This window comes from Cryptomeria japonica, chromosome 1, assembly GCF_030272615.1.
Source record: "Cryptomeria japonica chromosome 1, Sugi_1.0, whole genome shotgun sequence".
Taxonomy (NCBI): domain Eukaryota; kingdom Viridiplantae; phylum Streptophyta; class Pinopsida; order Cupressales; family Cupressaceae; genus Cryptomeria; species Cryptomeria japonica.
Window position 1 is genome coordinate 208,066,626 of NC_081405.1, and position 15,380 is coordinate 208,082,005.

Below are 15,380 nucleotides of genomic sequence, written 5' to 3' on the forward strand. Positions count from 1 at the left end.
GGTGGAATGATGAGGAATATTGTGAACTTCATAAGAGCAAGGGTCATAAGACAGGAAATTGTCATCGACTGAAGAACATCATACAAGATCTCATTGATAGAGGTGACATTGAGATTGAGGGACATTCGTCTAATCAAGAACATGAGATGTTTAAGGAACCATTCCCAAAACATGACAAGGGAAAAGCTAAAGCCACAGAGGATCAAACCAACTATACCAGAGCATCCTATAACAATGATTCAACTATCAATCACATCTCGATGGACAATTACATCTCTACTATTATCATCAAGGACAAAGCGTCTGAGAATTCTACCCAGAGACCCAAGATTGTCCTAAAAGGTGTTGGATCTTCTTCTGAACCTACCTCTGAATGTCATGTTACAACCCGCCGAGGTAAATTCACTTTGCAAGGTGCTCCAGCTAAAAACACCACTTCCTCATCAACCAAACTTGAGTATGACCTTGTAGAACAGTTAGGGAAGACACCCGCGCTCATCTCCATACTTGAGCTATTACGCATATCTCCCGCACATAAATCCATTCTTGACAAAATCTTGAGAGATACTGCTGTTCCTACTGATCTGAACGTGCACTAGTTTCAAGCCATGGTGGGATACCTTTCTGTTCCACACTCCCTTACTTTCACAGAAGCCGATGACGCCTCCGTAAGTCAGCCACATAATGCACCATTACACATTGAAGCCTTCATACACAAACATCGAATAAAAAGAGTCCTAATAGATGGAGGAGCAGGTCTAAACATTTGCACATCAAGCACTATTACACAATTGGGATATTCTGATAAAGTTGTGAATTCTACAAATCAAATCACCATTAAGGCATATGATGACGAAGAGCGTTCATCCAAGGGCACAGTCATCTTACCTCTCAGAGTTGGGCTAGTTACAAAGGATGTGGTTTGTCAAGTCCTGGATTTAAATCTCACTTATAACATATTGCTAGGACGTCCTTAGATTCATGAAATGAGGGCAGTCCCATCCACATATCACCAATGCATTAAGTTTCCTCATAATGGAGTGGAAGTAACAGTTAACGGTGATCCTAATCCATTCATATATTGCAATAACCTGAAATCAAAGACTGAGACCATCATTCCCAGTAATCGTGAGGTTGTTCCTTCATCGGCATACATTGATCCTGAGTCATTAAAACCTTCGACATCAAAACAAGGTGATCTTAAAGGCAAGTTTCAGGACAAAGGCATGGGGGAATATACTTTAAATCAGACCATGTACTTACGACAAGTCATGAGCTCCCCAAAAGAATATGGAAGACCACATCCTAACAAGCAAGTATCCATCATGATGCTCAAATGGGACCCTACCACCTTTCAAAGATGGGGTGAACTAGAAGAGGAAGATTTATACAAAATGCTTTTCAGGGACAATGAAGAGGAAACACAAGACCACATCAACCTACCATGTGAGAAATATGGCAAAGGCCTCAAAATTCTACACAAATTCGGGTATGATGGAAAAAGCCCTCTGTGGTTACGAAAGGAAGGCATCATGGAACCTTTACAACCCGAATTGACCTTCAAAAAGGAATGCTCGAAAGGACTTGGTTTCTTAACTTCCAAGGTCCACACCCAAAGGATAGAAGAAGCTTTACAAATCAAAGCTGCCAAAATGCAACAAGAGGATCTCTATTCCACAGATTCTAACGAATGGGAATGGGGTTTAGACAAGTCTTCCAGTGACTACGAGCTCACCGAGATATTCAGAGAGCCAGATGAACCCACAGAAGAAGAGGAATTTTATAAAAAGTTCAGAGTTGGTCAAGAAACAACCCAGGAGGATTCTACACAGTCCTTGTCTCAAGGTTCTAGGTTGAAATCACATAGGATGAGAACACCTGTCCCGGAATGCGCTACTAGCGATGATAATTTGGATTCGCTCGTGATCGAGACTGATGAGGAGAGTGCCATCAATGAACTCGATAATTACCTTGACATACCTGAATATAACTCCATCTTCACTCTTAGCTCCCCTAACTTCGAAGACATTAACGGCCTTCCCCTTGTCCACCACCAACTCATTGACTAGGATCATGAAGGACCTACACAATTTGACACATTCCAAAACGATGAAGCTTTTATTGACTACCTGGGGGTACGGGATGATCTTCCCCCTGGAGACCATAAAGTGGGATACACTATAGAACTCAATAGCGTGGCATATTTTGGTGAGGGTGTTGGACCTTCCAGTCGCAAAAATGTTGAAATAAGAACAAACCAAGGGTCTTATGGTGAAAACCACACTGTGGCACTGTCTGACCCCAAAAAAGTAAAAAGAAAGGACGTATCTAAGGGCGAAAACCTCTCTGAGGCACTTGAAGATGGAAGGCTCGACATTCTCCCAGCATCATATGAGGAAAAGTCATCCATGTTGGTAGAGGAGACTATCAAGACAAACATTGGTACAGAAGAGGTTCCACACAACATATTCCTAGCTCAATCATTGACAGAGTCCGAAAGGTCAAAATTCATAAGTTTCTTCAAAGAATGACAAATCAACTTTGCCTGGTCATACACTGATATGCCTGGATTAGATCCGGATTTGGTAATGCATCATTTGACAGTCAAACCGGGGGCAAAACCAGTAAAACAGAAATTAAGAAAAATGCATCCACAAGTGGCATCACTAGTCAAAGCAGAACTTGAGAAGTTATTGGATGTCGGATTCATACACTCAATCGATTATCCCAAATGGATCTCCAACTTGGTACCTGTTAGTAAAACAGATCGCAACATTAGAATATGTACAGATTTCAGAGACATCAACAAAGCTTGTCCAAAGGATGACTTCCCATTACCAAATATTGACTTGATTGTTGATCTCACAGCAGTTCATGAAATGTTATCATTAATGGATGGATTCTCTGGTTATAATCAAATAAGGATCGCACCCAAGGATCAACACAAAACATCATTTACTTGTCTGTGGGGAACTTTCTGCTGGAATGTCATGCCCTTCGGGTTAAAGAATGCAGGTGCAACATATCAAAGAGCCATGACTACTATCTTTCATGATCTCATGCACGTAACCGTGGAAGATTATGTTGATGACCTCTTAGGCAAATCAATAGACAGAAATACACATTTGGACATACTTTCAGTCGTCTTTGATCGATTGGAAAAATAAAAAGTAAGATTAAACCCCAAGAAATGTGTCTTTGGAGTAACCTCCAGGAAGCTCCTAGGATTCATTGTATCCAAAAGGGGAATTGAAGCTGATCTAGCAAAAGTCAAGGCCATCTTGGAAATGCAACCACCAAGAAATATCAGTCAACTTCGATCCTTACAAGGTAGACTCCAGTCCATCCGAAGATTCATAGCCCAACTGGCAGATAAGTGTAATCCTTTTCAGCACCTGCTACATAAAAACATCAAATTCAAGTGGGATGATAACTGTCAACAGGCTTTCCAGATGCTCAAAGATTATCTTCTAAATCCGCCAGTTCTGATGCCACCAGTTCTAGATCAATGACTGTTATTATATATATCAGCTACTCCAACAACACTGGGGGCACTCTTAGCACAACAAATTGCTGAGGGCAAGGAAAAAGCAGTATACTACATCAGTCGCACATTGGTGGGATACGAGTTAAACTACACACCAATTGAGCATGCATGTCTTGCCATGGTCTTTGCTTCGCAGAAATTATGACATTACATGCTCACTCATAAGACTAAGTTAGTTGGAAGGATAGACCCATTGAAATACCTTCTCAATAAAGCCACACTTACTGGGCGACTGGCCAAATGGGTAATGATAATAAGTGAATTCGACATCGAGTATGTGGACAAAAAAGAAATAAAAGGACAAGCCATTGCAGATCAATTAGCAGATGCTCCCATGATAGATGATGTTCCTCTAAGTTCTGAATTTCCAGATGAATCCATTTTGACAATGTCACATGCAAAGCCATGGCAACTGTACTTCGACGGCTCATACACATAGCATGGGGCAGGAGCTGGCATCCTCTTTATAACTCCTAAAGGGGATTCTATACCAAAATCATACCGCTTATCATTTCCTTGCACTAACAATATAGCAGAATATGAGGCATTAACAACAGGATTACGAATTGCAGTTCAATGGAAGATCCAGGAACTTCGTGTTTTTGGGGACTCCCAACTTGTCATCCGTCAAGAAACTGATGATTACCAAACAAAAGATGAAAAATTAATGCCTTATAAACAAATGGTGGATGATCTAAAACAACACTTCACAAAGATAGACTTTGAGCAGATACCAAGAGAACAGAATCGCACCGCAGATGCCATGGCTACAATTGCTTCCCTGATTGATTTACCTCCAAACGAGACCCGCTATGAGTTCTTGGTGGATAACCTTTTGGTGCCTTCATATGAGATCATGCCTACTGAGATGATATGCGTTGTTGGTCCCGAGTCCCAGTTATATGGTTCCATTTTCACATACCTACGTGACAATACTTTACCTCCTGATCTATCAAATAACCAATGTCGCACTTTCATTCGCCAATCCTCTCGATATGTCATTTTAGCTGATATCCTGTACCAGCGAGGTCTAGATGGCACTCTTCTTAGATGTTTAGAAAGTGACGAAGCTCAGATTGCGTTACAGGAAGTGCATGAAGGGATATGTGGTCCGCATGCTAGTGGTCCTACCTTGGCCAAGAAACTCATCAGGACTGGATATTACTGGCCCAATATGGAAAAAGACTAATATCAGTTTGTCAAGAAATGTAAGCAATGTCAAATTCATGGAGACCTCATCCGTGCGCCAGCACAAGAACTTCAACCAATTGCGTCTCCTTGGCCCTTTTGTCAGTGGGGACTCGATCTCATAGGCAAGATTCACCCTCCTTCTTCCAATGGTCATAAATTCATTATCACTGCCATAGAGTATTTCATAAAATGGATTGAAGCCGTGCCTCTCACACAAGTTACTGGAAAATAGATTGCTACATTCATCCTCAACTATATCATTTGCCGATACGGTATTCCTATTTCCATTATCACTGATAACAGGCGTCCTTTCAAAAATCAGGATGTTCGTGAACTCTGTGACCGTTTCCATATCTCTCATCGTTTCTCCACACCATATTACCCCCAAGGTAATGGCCAAGCTGAGGCGTCTAACAAAACAATCCTTAAAATCCTAAAGAAGACAGTCAATGATGCTGGTTGTAATTGGCATATCCAACTTAATCCTGCACTTTGGGCCTACCGCACAAGTGTCCGCACACCTATAGGAGCTACACCCTATTCACTTGTCTATGGCGCTGAAGCTATCTTTCCTATTGAGGTCGAGCTACCCTCTTTACGGGTTTCTTTGCAAAACATCATCAGTGATGAAGACTATATGGTCTCTCACTTACAAGAGCTAGAACTACTGGATGAACGAAGACAAACTACTTTTAATCATCTCAAGGCTTATCAACAATGAATGAGTCGCAGCTACAATCATAAGGTCAAGCCTCACACATTTGAGGTAGGGGATTTAGTTCTCAGAGAAAATCCTAAAAATCAACAAGACAGAGAGAGGAAGGGCAAGTTTGAACCAAACTGGCTTGGTCCCTACATTATTACAGCAGCATATGGATCTGGTGCATATCAACTCTCAACTACAAAAGGTGAACCTTTAGAGGATCCTATCAACAGCATGCACCTTCGCAGGTTCTACACATAGCTCTTCAGAATATCCTAATTCAAAAATACAAAAAAATCAAAAAATTCAAAAAAAAAAAAACAAACAAAAAAATTATAAAACATAAAAATCGTTACTTGGTGAAAACCTGGCAAACAGGCGGCTTGTGACACAAAAAACATTGAAAAATAAAAAAAAAAGTAAAGAGAAATAATTTCATCCAATGGTGAAAACCACTTCGGTGGCACCCTGGGCAAGTACCATGGTGAAAACTGGGTCCCCTGCGCCATGTGTAGAGACATTGCTCCTCCCTCCTTCAGGATTCCATTTCATCCTTTCACTTTGCACACAATCACAACCTATCCATCCATAATAAACTTACCCATTCCCATCATGGCTTGTTATTGATCTCCCTAAGATTGGTTAGCCATTCATAATAAACCTCCCTTTCCATCCATAATAAATCAGATCCTATATGTGGCTAAGGCAAATCCTACGTCTAGTGATGGGTGTGGAACTAAGAACATTACATGTTTCGAGGAGTACGGTTTCTTCCAGCTTCCTTCAGTCTATCCGTGCATGATCCGCAATAAAGCAACATTTGCATCACAGATCCACAATAAAGTTTCATCTTCTCCATAATAAAGTATCAGTTTCATGGATTCAGTCAGTTTCAGATGAGACAGCAGCAACAATGGGCTTCAACAAATCAAATCTTTCAACAGACTCAGACAACATTATGGTTCAGTGCTATCTATCATTTTTGTGAAAGTAAACATTGTGACGACAATCAGATAAGACTTATACAAGTGACAAGAGACACTAAACTTGAGGACTACAGTGGATGTTGGTGTCGAGTCTTGGTTTTCTTTTGATTTCATCTTTTTTGATGACATATCTTTTAGCTTTTCCAAGATGTCTCTGACTAGAGATTCTATCTCCAGGATGTCTTTGACTAGAAAGGCGAGGATGGGGTATCGTCACCTATTTTTATTTGCTGTCTGTGAATTGTCTTTTAGTAATGCTATGACTTGTCCAAGGATATGAGGACACTATGAGTCTAGTATGAACTGGGATATTCCTTGTTTGTGACTGTCTTATCTCCATGCAAATAGGTACAATAACTTTCTGGGTCGAACATATGCCTCGATTGTCATAACCTACTTGCCATAATAAATCTCAATGATGATAACGCACAAGAAGCTCTTTCACTTTCATATCTTCTGTCTTTCATCCCCCTTTCTTGATTGACTTCCATCGTCCTTCTTGAGTCCGCGTAGCCTACTATCACATGATTGAATATAATGACACACCAAAAACATTTGCATTTCATGTAGTTACACCTGCATTACCACATATAAGCATTTCATACATACATATAGATATCACAATTGCATCACATCCTGCACACAACACCTGTTAGCACAATTTACATTTGCATGGTCATATTCATCCACATTTCATACATCCACATTTGCATCATGCATACACATATAAACACATAAAAGGACAAAAACATTGCATTGCATCATATAAATATTTGCATCCATAGCATAAAACATACATCACATAGGAACATCTCATCACATAGGTACACATGCATATAGTTGCCGCAAAAATGAATCATCTCATATATATAGTCATAAAGTGTCATGATACAATGATGTCAAAATCATATGGTTACAAAAGCACCCGCAGGTGTCTACAATACAAAAATGGTACAATACTGATACAAAGGGAAGTCCTCTATGGCTATGACGAACTCCCTCCCTCGGAGCCACCTGGCCTCGATGGAATCTGAGCCCCTGAAGGACCCACCCTAGGATCATCTCTCCTATCTCCTCTATCTGGTGGTGGTGGAGGACCCATAACCCCACCACTCGATGCCTGTCTCCTCCAGCTCCCTCCCGTAGTTGTCGCTGTACGCGACGGTCTATGGAAGCTCCTCGCCCGCTGATCTACTGGCACTGCACCATAGTACAGATCTCTCCAATAGGCAATCTCCTTACCTGCCCGTAGGACATAAGCATATCCTACCCCTGTATCCTCCGCTGCCTGTCTCCCGGCCCTTAGTGCTATCTCAGCCTCTGTATAGCACTGGATAGCCTGATCTCGCTCCCGCTTAGTATCTCTAAGCCTCCCCCTGAGCTGATCTCTCTCCCTCTCTAGCTCCTGGATCTCATCTGCCTGGCCCTGGCAGATCTCCCTCAGCTCTAGCAGCTCATCCTCCACTGGGTCAGCCCCCTTTGTCTCTGCCTGTGGCTCCCCTTGTATGGGTACCTGCCCCTATGCCTGTACCTGTACTTGTACTGGTGCCTGTACTGGTACCTATCTCTGTCCCTGTCCCTATCCCTGTACCTGCCTGGGACCCTGTGTTGCTGGCACCTGTAGCGGAAATCCACCGCGACCCCTCACCACCCGAGCCTGCCTCTCCTCACCACCCTCCCTCCGAGGTGCAACCCTCCTCTCTCCAACTACTCCCCTCCTCCTCCGTTGGCCTCTGCCCCCATCACCTCCACCATCATCATCATCACCACCCCCATCTCCATCCAATGCCTCTCTTGGATCTATCAAGCATGGGAAGGGATGCTCTACCCAGTAAGCTATGTACTTGGCATCCATGTCAGCATCCTCGATCTCTGGCCACATGTCCCAGGGTAGGTGCATCATCTCTACTAGCTGTGTCACTGCCTAATCATATGACAACAAAGGCCCAAACTATGCCTGATCTCTAACTGTATGGGCATACATGCCTGAGCCCCGAGGCATCCTCTGAATCTGGCCAAACTGTCGGCCAACCCTGTCCACAAGCTGTCTCTCTAGCACATAGGGCATCCGTCCAATTAGGTACCTGCTCTGGAAGGTGTAGGGAAGCTCAACTGCGTCATCCTCCCACTGCTCGCAACCCAGGTATGGTCTCCATATGACCACATCGATGTCGTCTATCACTCGCCGCCAATTCTCTAGCTTGCCAATCCGTGGCTGTGATGTGATCATATCATATAGATGAACAAAATTGCGTCCATGACCCCTACCCCTGAAGTGTATCAGTCGGGTAATTGACAGATGCTCATAGGCCCATACCTGTAGCAATGTCACTCCGTAGCCCAATCCTACGGATCCATGATATACAAACTGATGAAGCTCATAATACAAGTGTGCCAGCACACACGGTCCCCAAGCATACCTGGTGTGCTGCATCACCAGTGTCTCTAGTGCTCCTCCCCAGCCCACAGCCAACCCCCGTGTCACCCTATCTGGACACAGGAACCCACTGATCGCTCCTCCTATCACTGCCGGCAATGCTAATCCTGTGGCTGTCATGGTATCCCATGCCACATGTCCTACCCTCATCTCCAGTCCAGGGTCCTGGAATACTCATCTCAGGGCCTCCCTGTCTCCATCTCGATCGTATGGGATCAGCTCTCCATCGATCGGTATCCTCAATATCCTGTACACATCCTCTAGGGTGACTGTCATCTCACCCATCGGCAAATGGAAAGTGCACGTCTCAGAGTGCCATCTCTCAGCTAATGCAATAAGCAAACCCATGTTTGCCCGAAACTCTGGCACATTAAACACATGTCTCAATCCCATCTCCTCGATGGCAGCTCTGTCCTTGAATGACAACTCAGGTCACAACCTCTAAGTAGATGGGAATCTCTCCCGTGAGTCGAGCATCGACAAATGCTCCTGCAGTCAAGCAAATCAATCATGTCAGTCATTGTGGCATTCACTGTTCATCACAAAATGCTACTTTTTATCTAAATGCATATTGCTATCTACCCTAGTGACACTCACTGTTCATCACAAAGTGTTGCTATTTATCCTAGTGGTACTCCCTGTTCATCACAAAGTACTACATGTGTGAAAATCACTGTTCATCACAAAGTATTGCTCACATTTGCACTCATTGTTCATCACAAAGTGCTGCTTATATTTTAGTACTCCCTATTCATCACAAAGTACTCTATCTTGGTACTCATTGTTCATCACAAAGTGCCTTGATCTATCCTAGTCTTCCTAGAGGACCTGCTTGAGTGTATCCTCTTAGCAGCTTATCCAATCGACAGCGTATGTTCATCACAAAACTATCGATTTGACTTAGAAGATGCAAAGTCACACTTTTTAAAACACAAACGCGCTTACCTGACATAAACGCGCTTAAAAACTGCACAGATGTGCCTAGAAAACACAGACGCATCTGAAAAACAAAGATGTGCCTATGCTCTGCACAGACGCGCCTGGGAGACACAAACATGCCTTCTTGGTACAAATGCGCCTACACATCACAGATGCGGCAGCAATTGACACAGACACGGGTTCAGATGTAGACGCACCTGGCACAAACACAAACGCACCTAGCAAACACAGACGCGCCTGGCACCAATGCAGACACGCCTGGACATTTTTTGACACTTTTTGGACCCTAGTCTAAGCGCATTTATTACCCTATCTAGCATGCATTAATGACAAAATTAAATGCGTCAAAGTACGAGGAGGTTTGGTGGTACTTACCGGCTCTCCTGCCTCTGCTGGCCTCTGGAATCGGCGAATGCGGTCGAATCTGTGAACAAAAGCCATCGCTGCTGACTGCTGCTGCTTTATTTTCGCTTTGCAATCTGCTCTCGTGGATGTGTAGATGACAATGAGGATGTATTTTCCCCCGTGGTCTATCTTATAGCCTACCCTAGCCCTCGCCTTCATTTCCCGAGTCAGTTTTCATTATCCCGTGACTCTGTCATTTTATCCGGTCAGTCCATTCTAGCCTTTATTTCTTATCGAGAGATTGTCTGCAGTCTTTTCAGACATTTTCATCCAATCTCTCGAGGGGGCATATCATTCCCATCTTGGGGCAACTCTATATCAGTTCATCTTATCTTCTTTGAAACAAGGCAACAAGCCGCATTGTCTCAAAGAGGGGCAAAATGTAGACACCCAAAATTGTCGAGTCTAATTAAATAAATATTTTTATTTATTTAATTATCTAAGCTTAATTCTTCTATTAATTAAATAAATCTTTATTTATTTAATTAATTCATTTATCCTCTTCTAGCCTTATTTCTCATTTAAATAAATACATTTATTTATTTAAATTATCATTTTCCTAAATTAAATAAATATTTTATTTATTTAATTTGATCCCACTTCTTCTATTAATTAAATAAATCTTTATTTATTTAATTAATTCATTAGCCTTTTCTACCTATGACACATGTCATTCATCTCTTAATTCCTACACTACCTACCCCTTTCATTATTTTATTATTTCTTTTACCTACCCTCTAATCATAGCCGACCTCCTTTTACACCTCTCAATCTTATCCCTCCATTTCATATTGTGTCTTCTATATAAGGAGATGCTTCCCTCATTATCAAACCCTAATAATTCACCTAATGATGCATCCTAACTACTTGATCAATTGACTACACTACGATCCTACTTGCAACCACATTCTGTTCTTTGTTGAGCTCTTGTGCATATAAAATCTGAGAGCAAATATATCAAGCAAGATCAATGGAGATAGGAAGAATGGAGATCAAAACCCTATTGGACATGTGATGGTATAACCTTTGTGATTTCATTTGATTTGCATTGTCTTAGGTAATCTTCATATGCTATGGTGGATCTTTGTTGTTGTTAGGCTAGGGTTTTTGGTGGTTGAATTCATTTAGCCTTTCAATATTGTTATGATTGTTATCCATTTTCACCATATACACTACATAATCATATCATCTCTCTATATCTACAACACAATACACTATGTTTTTTATTAAGCGGGGAAGTGCCCTGATCCCATTTGGCTAACAAGATAGATAATCTATTAGAAAATAGCTACTAGCACAAAACAACTAGAAGCACACAAAGAGCAATTATCAACCATACACAATAAAAAATATTAACAAAAATTCCATTAGGTAAACAACATCCAAACTAAACTAATAAAGATAATAGTTAATCGAGCAATCATATAAAAGACACGTAAGACATTAAAGTTCATAACAAAGAGTCTAACTAAAACTATGATAGAGATATATAAACTTGTTGGTTAACAGATTTGTCACCTAACTCTATATCCTCACACCCACAGAGATGACAAATATATTCATAGTTGAACTAGTTTAACCATATATGCATTGACTGATTCTCTACTTATTTTATAAGGTGGTAGCTACCTTCTAATGATTTTCAATGAATAAACAAACAATTCATACACTTTTAACTAGAAAGAAAATAAGGAAAGAGATTTTAACCAGAAAGCTTCATAAAGTCATTCACAATACTAACTATTACTTTTAGAGTTTTTCAAATTTTAAAATAAAGCCACTATGAAACAAAAAGCACAACAACTGAAATTTCAAATCATCCACCATTTCAATATAAATTCACCAACTGCGAGTCATTTCAAAGAACATAAAGGTATCCACAAACCATAATTCAAAGCTTATGAATATATGAAAGACACCAATAGTTCTATATTAAAAATAATAGATAACCATATGCGTAGAAGTCTTTATGTTCTAATGAGAAAAACAAAGTTTTCCCAAAAGATTCTCTCAAATTAACTAATCTACCTATTTATAGCCATAACCTTCCTGTCTTTTCCATTCCTGAGAAATGGTTACTAAAGCTAATGGTCTTGTTCATGACTATTTCAAAACAAAATCCTAAACAACAAAACAAAATATAAACCACCTCACAATAGGTAAGGCTACAAGACCTTGGGCTCCTCGTCAGGTACTAGGTTCAACTCTACAATCCGTTTGTCGATCTCATCCACTTTTTCTTCTTCTTCGACCAACATCAGCAAGATATTTTCGAATTCTTCCCAATCAAAAATAGTAGCTCGGAAAAATTCAGACATGCTCAAAAGAATGTGCCACTGTACTAGGTTGGCATCAGACTGCAATACGAGACCTCTTCCAACTGGGAGTACCATTTTGCTGATGTCAATTATTCAGGTTTCTTCCCACTGTTAGCTCATCTTGTAGATGTTGTTCATAATTCTTAGCTTGTTTTGCAATCTTATCTAATAGGGTGACAGTCTTCTTATATTCACTGAAATCAGTTTGTGCTTTCCATGCAAAAGACTGTAACTATCAGACTATATCTTTCTGCTCTATCTCTGACCAGTTCAAATTTGGATTATGAAAAGACAGCTCATCATAATGAGGCAAGACCATTCTAAATGCATATAATTATGACAAAAATTTTCCCCTTGGCTACCTTCAATGTTTTTTGCAAGAATGACAACATCAAATGAAGTAATTCATGTCACGACCTTTTTTTTTGTATTTAGATTGCTTAAAGACCATTAATGATGGTAATTCACAAATCTTTCCTTGATTTGATTCTTGAAAATAATGCATGACGTGGAAATAGATGAGGTGGGAGAAGGGATAGAAAGAAGACGTTATTCTTATCATCTTGACAACCCCATTCAATTTTATCGACGACCAAGAGAAACCTATATGTACTATTACTTGTGTTTCCATCCAAGCTACTGAAACCACTAGTCTTAATTACACCAAATGTCCTTTCTTAGAACCAACAATGTCCTTAAAATTCTTGAGAGATGGACATCTGCCACAACACGAGGAGTATCAGAGAGTCGGGAGATCAGGTAACTTCACAACTATCAAACTCCTTTTGAAAGCATCCACAAGCCCCACCTCCTAAAGGTGGTGGCATTATATGAACTTTCCTAAGCTGGTCGGTCAATTGGGTAGTTCTAAAAGTTGAGAACTTCGCGATAGAAGTTAACGAATTCGAAAAGGCCACGATTAAGAGCCGAAAGGAAAAGCGGAGGGAAGCGACTTTTCAAAGTTTAAAATTTTATAAGTAACATATAGGCTCTGAATGGGGAGAAGGACTAGAAGGATGTAGAGAATCCTAGAACTTGGACCAGTGCATGTAAATGGGCAACAAAGTTGGGCGTAATAGAAGGAAAGGGCATTGCTCAGTAGAAGGGTGGAGGGGAAACTAGGCAAAACGTAAGGCAAAACCAACAGGCCAAAAACTGAGAGCAAAACAAACTATGCCTACAACAAACCAGAAAGGACCTAAATATGTACATGGCCATAAGGGCCTTATGATGAAGTAGGCTAATATTATTCAGGCAAAACCATTTACAGGTTGGGAAAAATATATACATGTGTAGGAAAGGGGATTTGAAGGCATGACATGACATGAGATGGAGCACATCAGATGATGATTTCCAGACCAGGATTCCAGTTATGAATACACAAAATTCAATAGATGTATTCATGCCCAAACAACCATTTTTCATGATAGGCTTCTGGAACTAGACTTTTAACTCCTTCATGACTTGTTTGAGATAACCGACAATAATCCTCTTGAGAAGATCTAATAGGCGCACCCTATCCTTGATTATGCATTTCATAACTCGGTAAAACAACACAACCATCATCACTCTGTATTTGGACTTCACATGAGGACAATGTAAAACCTTCAACAGTTGAAGATTTATCCTCTCCTTCATGAATAAACCACTGATCATCAACAGGGGTTTAGGTTTTAGGAACTAGGAACTGAATGTACATACCCTCTTTTTCCATGCGACAACATAAGGAGAGAAATTCATCACCATCAATGTTGTTCTTAAGGACACTTTTTTAAAGTTATTCTAAAACATGGAGGAAAGGTGACTGTTCTTCCAACTGCAAGTTCACCACTTCAAAAAGAGGATTATCTCTTGTCTAGGCATCCTTAAAATATTTTACAGGGTTCTATTTAATCTTCATGTCTTGTGTAAGGAACTTCCCCCTCAAAATAAAAAATAAATCTTCTTTGCATGCTTCATTCTGTATAGGATTGACCATGCTGATAGAAGAACCTTTAGATAGAGGATCCTTTCCTAGCCTATAAATAGACAGGACATGATTCACACAAATAGTACATGATGACATCCCATTATTATATTCCAAAAGCATAGGGTCAAACTTCGAGAGGATTTTATCCTCTCTTGCATGTAGGAACCCATCTTGAGAGGTAGTTTGAGACAATATTTCTTTCTTTCCAATCCCACCAAAAATGCTTATCAACTTCCCAACTTCAATCTCAGTGATGTGATCTTTATCATCAACTACACCACATCAGAAGTCACTATCAAAACCTCAACAAAGCCAACTTGAAACATGAGCCCCTTCACTTCCTCTTCAAAAGAATATGATAATATTTCCTTAAGATGAACTTTACATTTTCCTCTAGATATATTTTTCTCCGAGGTTGTCTTTGTCAATTCCATAACAGGAGCATTTCATGAAGCACCGTTTTAGCAACTCTTCTTTCTTTTCAAAGATTGACCAAAACCTTTTTGTAGGTAGGAAATCAACAGAGTCACCAGCCTTCTTATCAAAAGAAATTTAAAACATTTTCCAAGGCACACTAAAATCCTCCCCAATAGAGTCACCAAAAATCTATTGGTTAACATATTTTTCACCTAACTTTATATCCTCACGCACATAGAGATGACAAATATAACCACAGTTGAGCCAATCTAACTATATATGCACTGACTAATTCTCTGCTTATTTTACAAGGTGGTAGCTACCTTCTAATGATTTTCAATGAATAAACAAACAACTCATACGCTTTTAATCGGAAAGCAACTAAGGAAAGAAATTTTAACCAGAAAGCTTTATAAAGGCATTCACAATACTAACTACTATTTTTAGAGTTTTTCAAATTTTAAAATA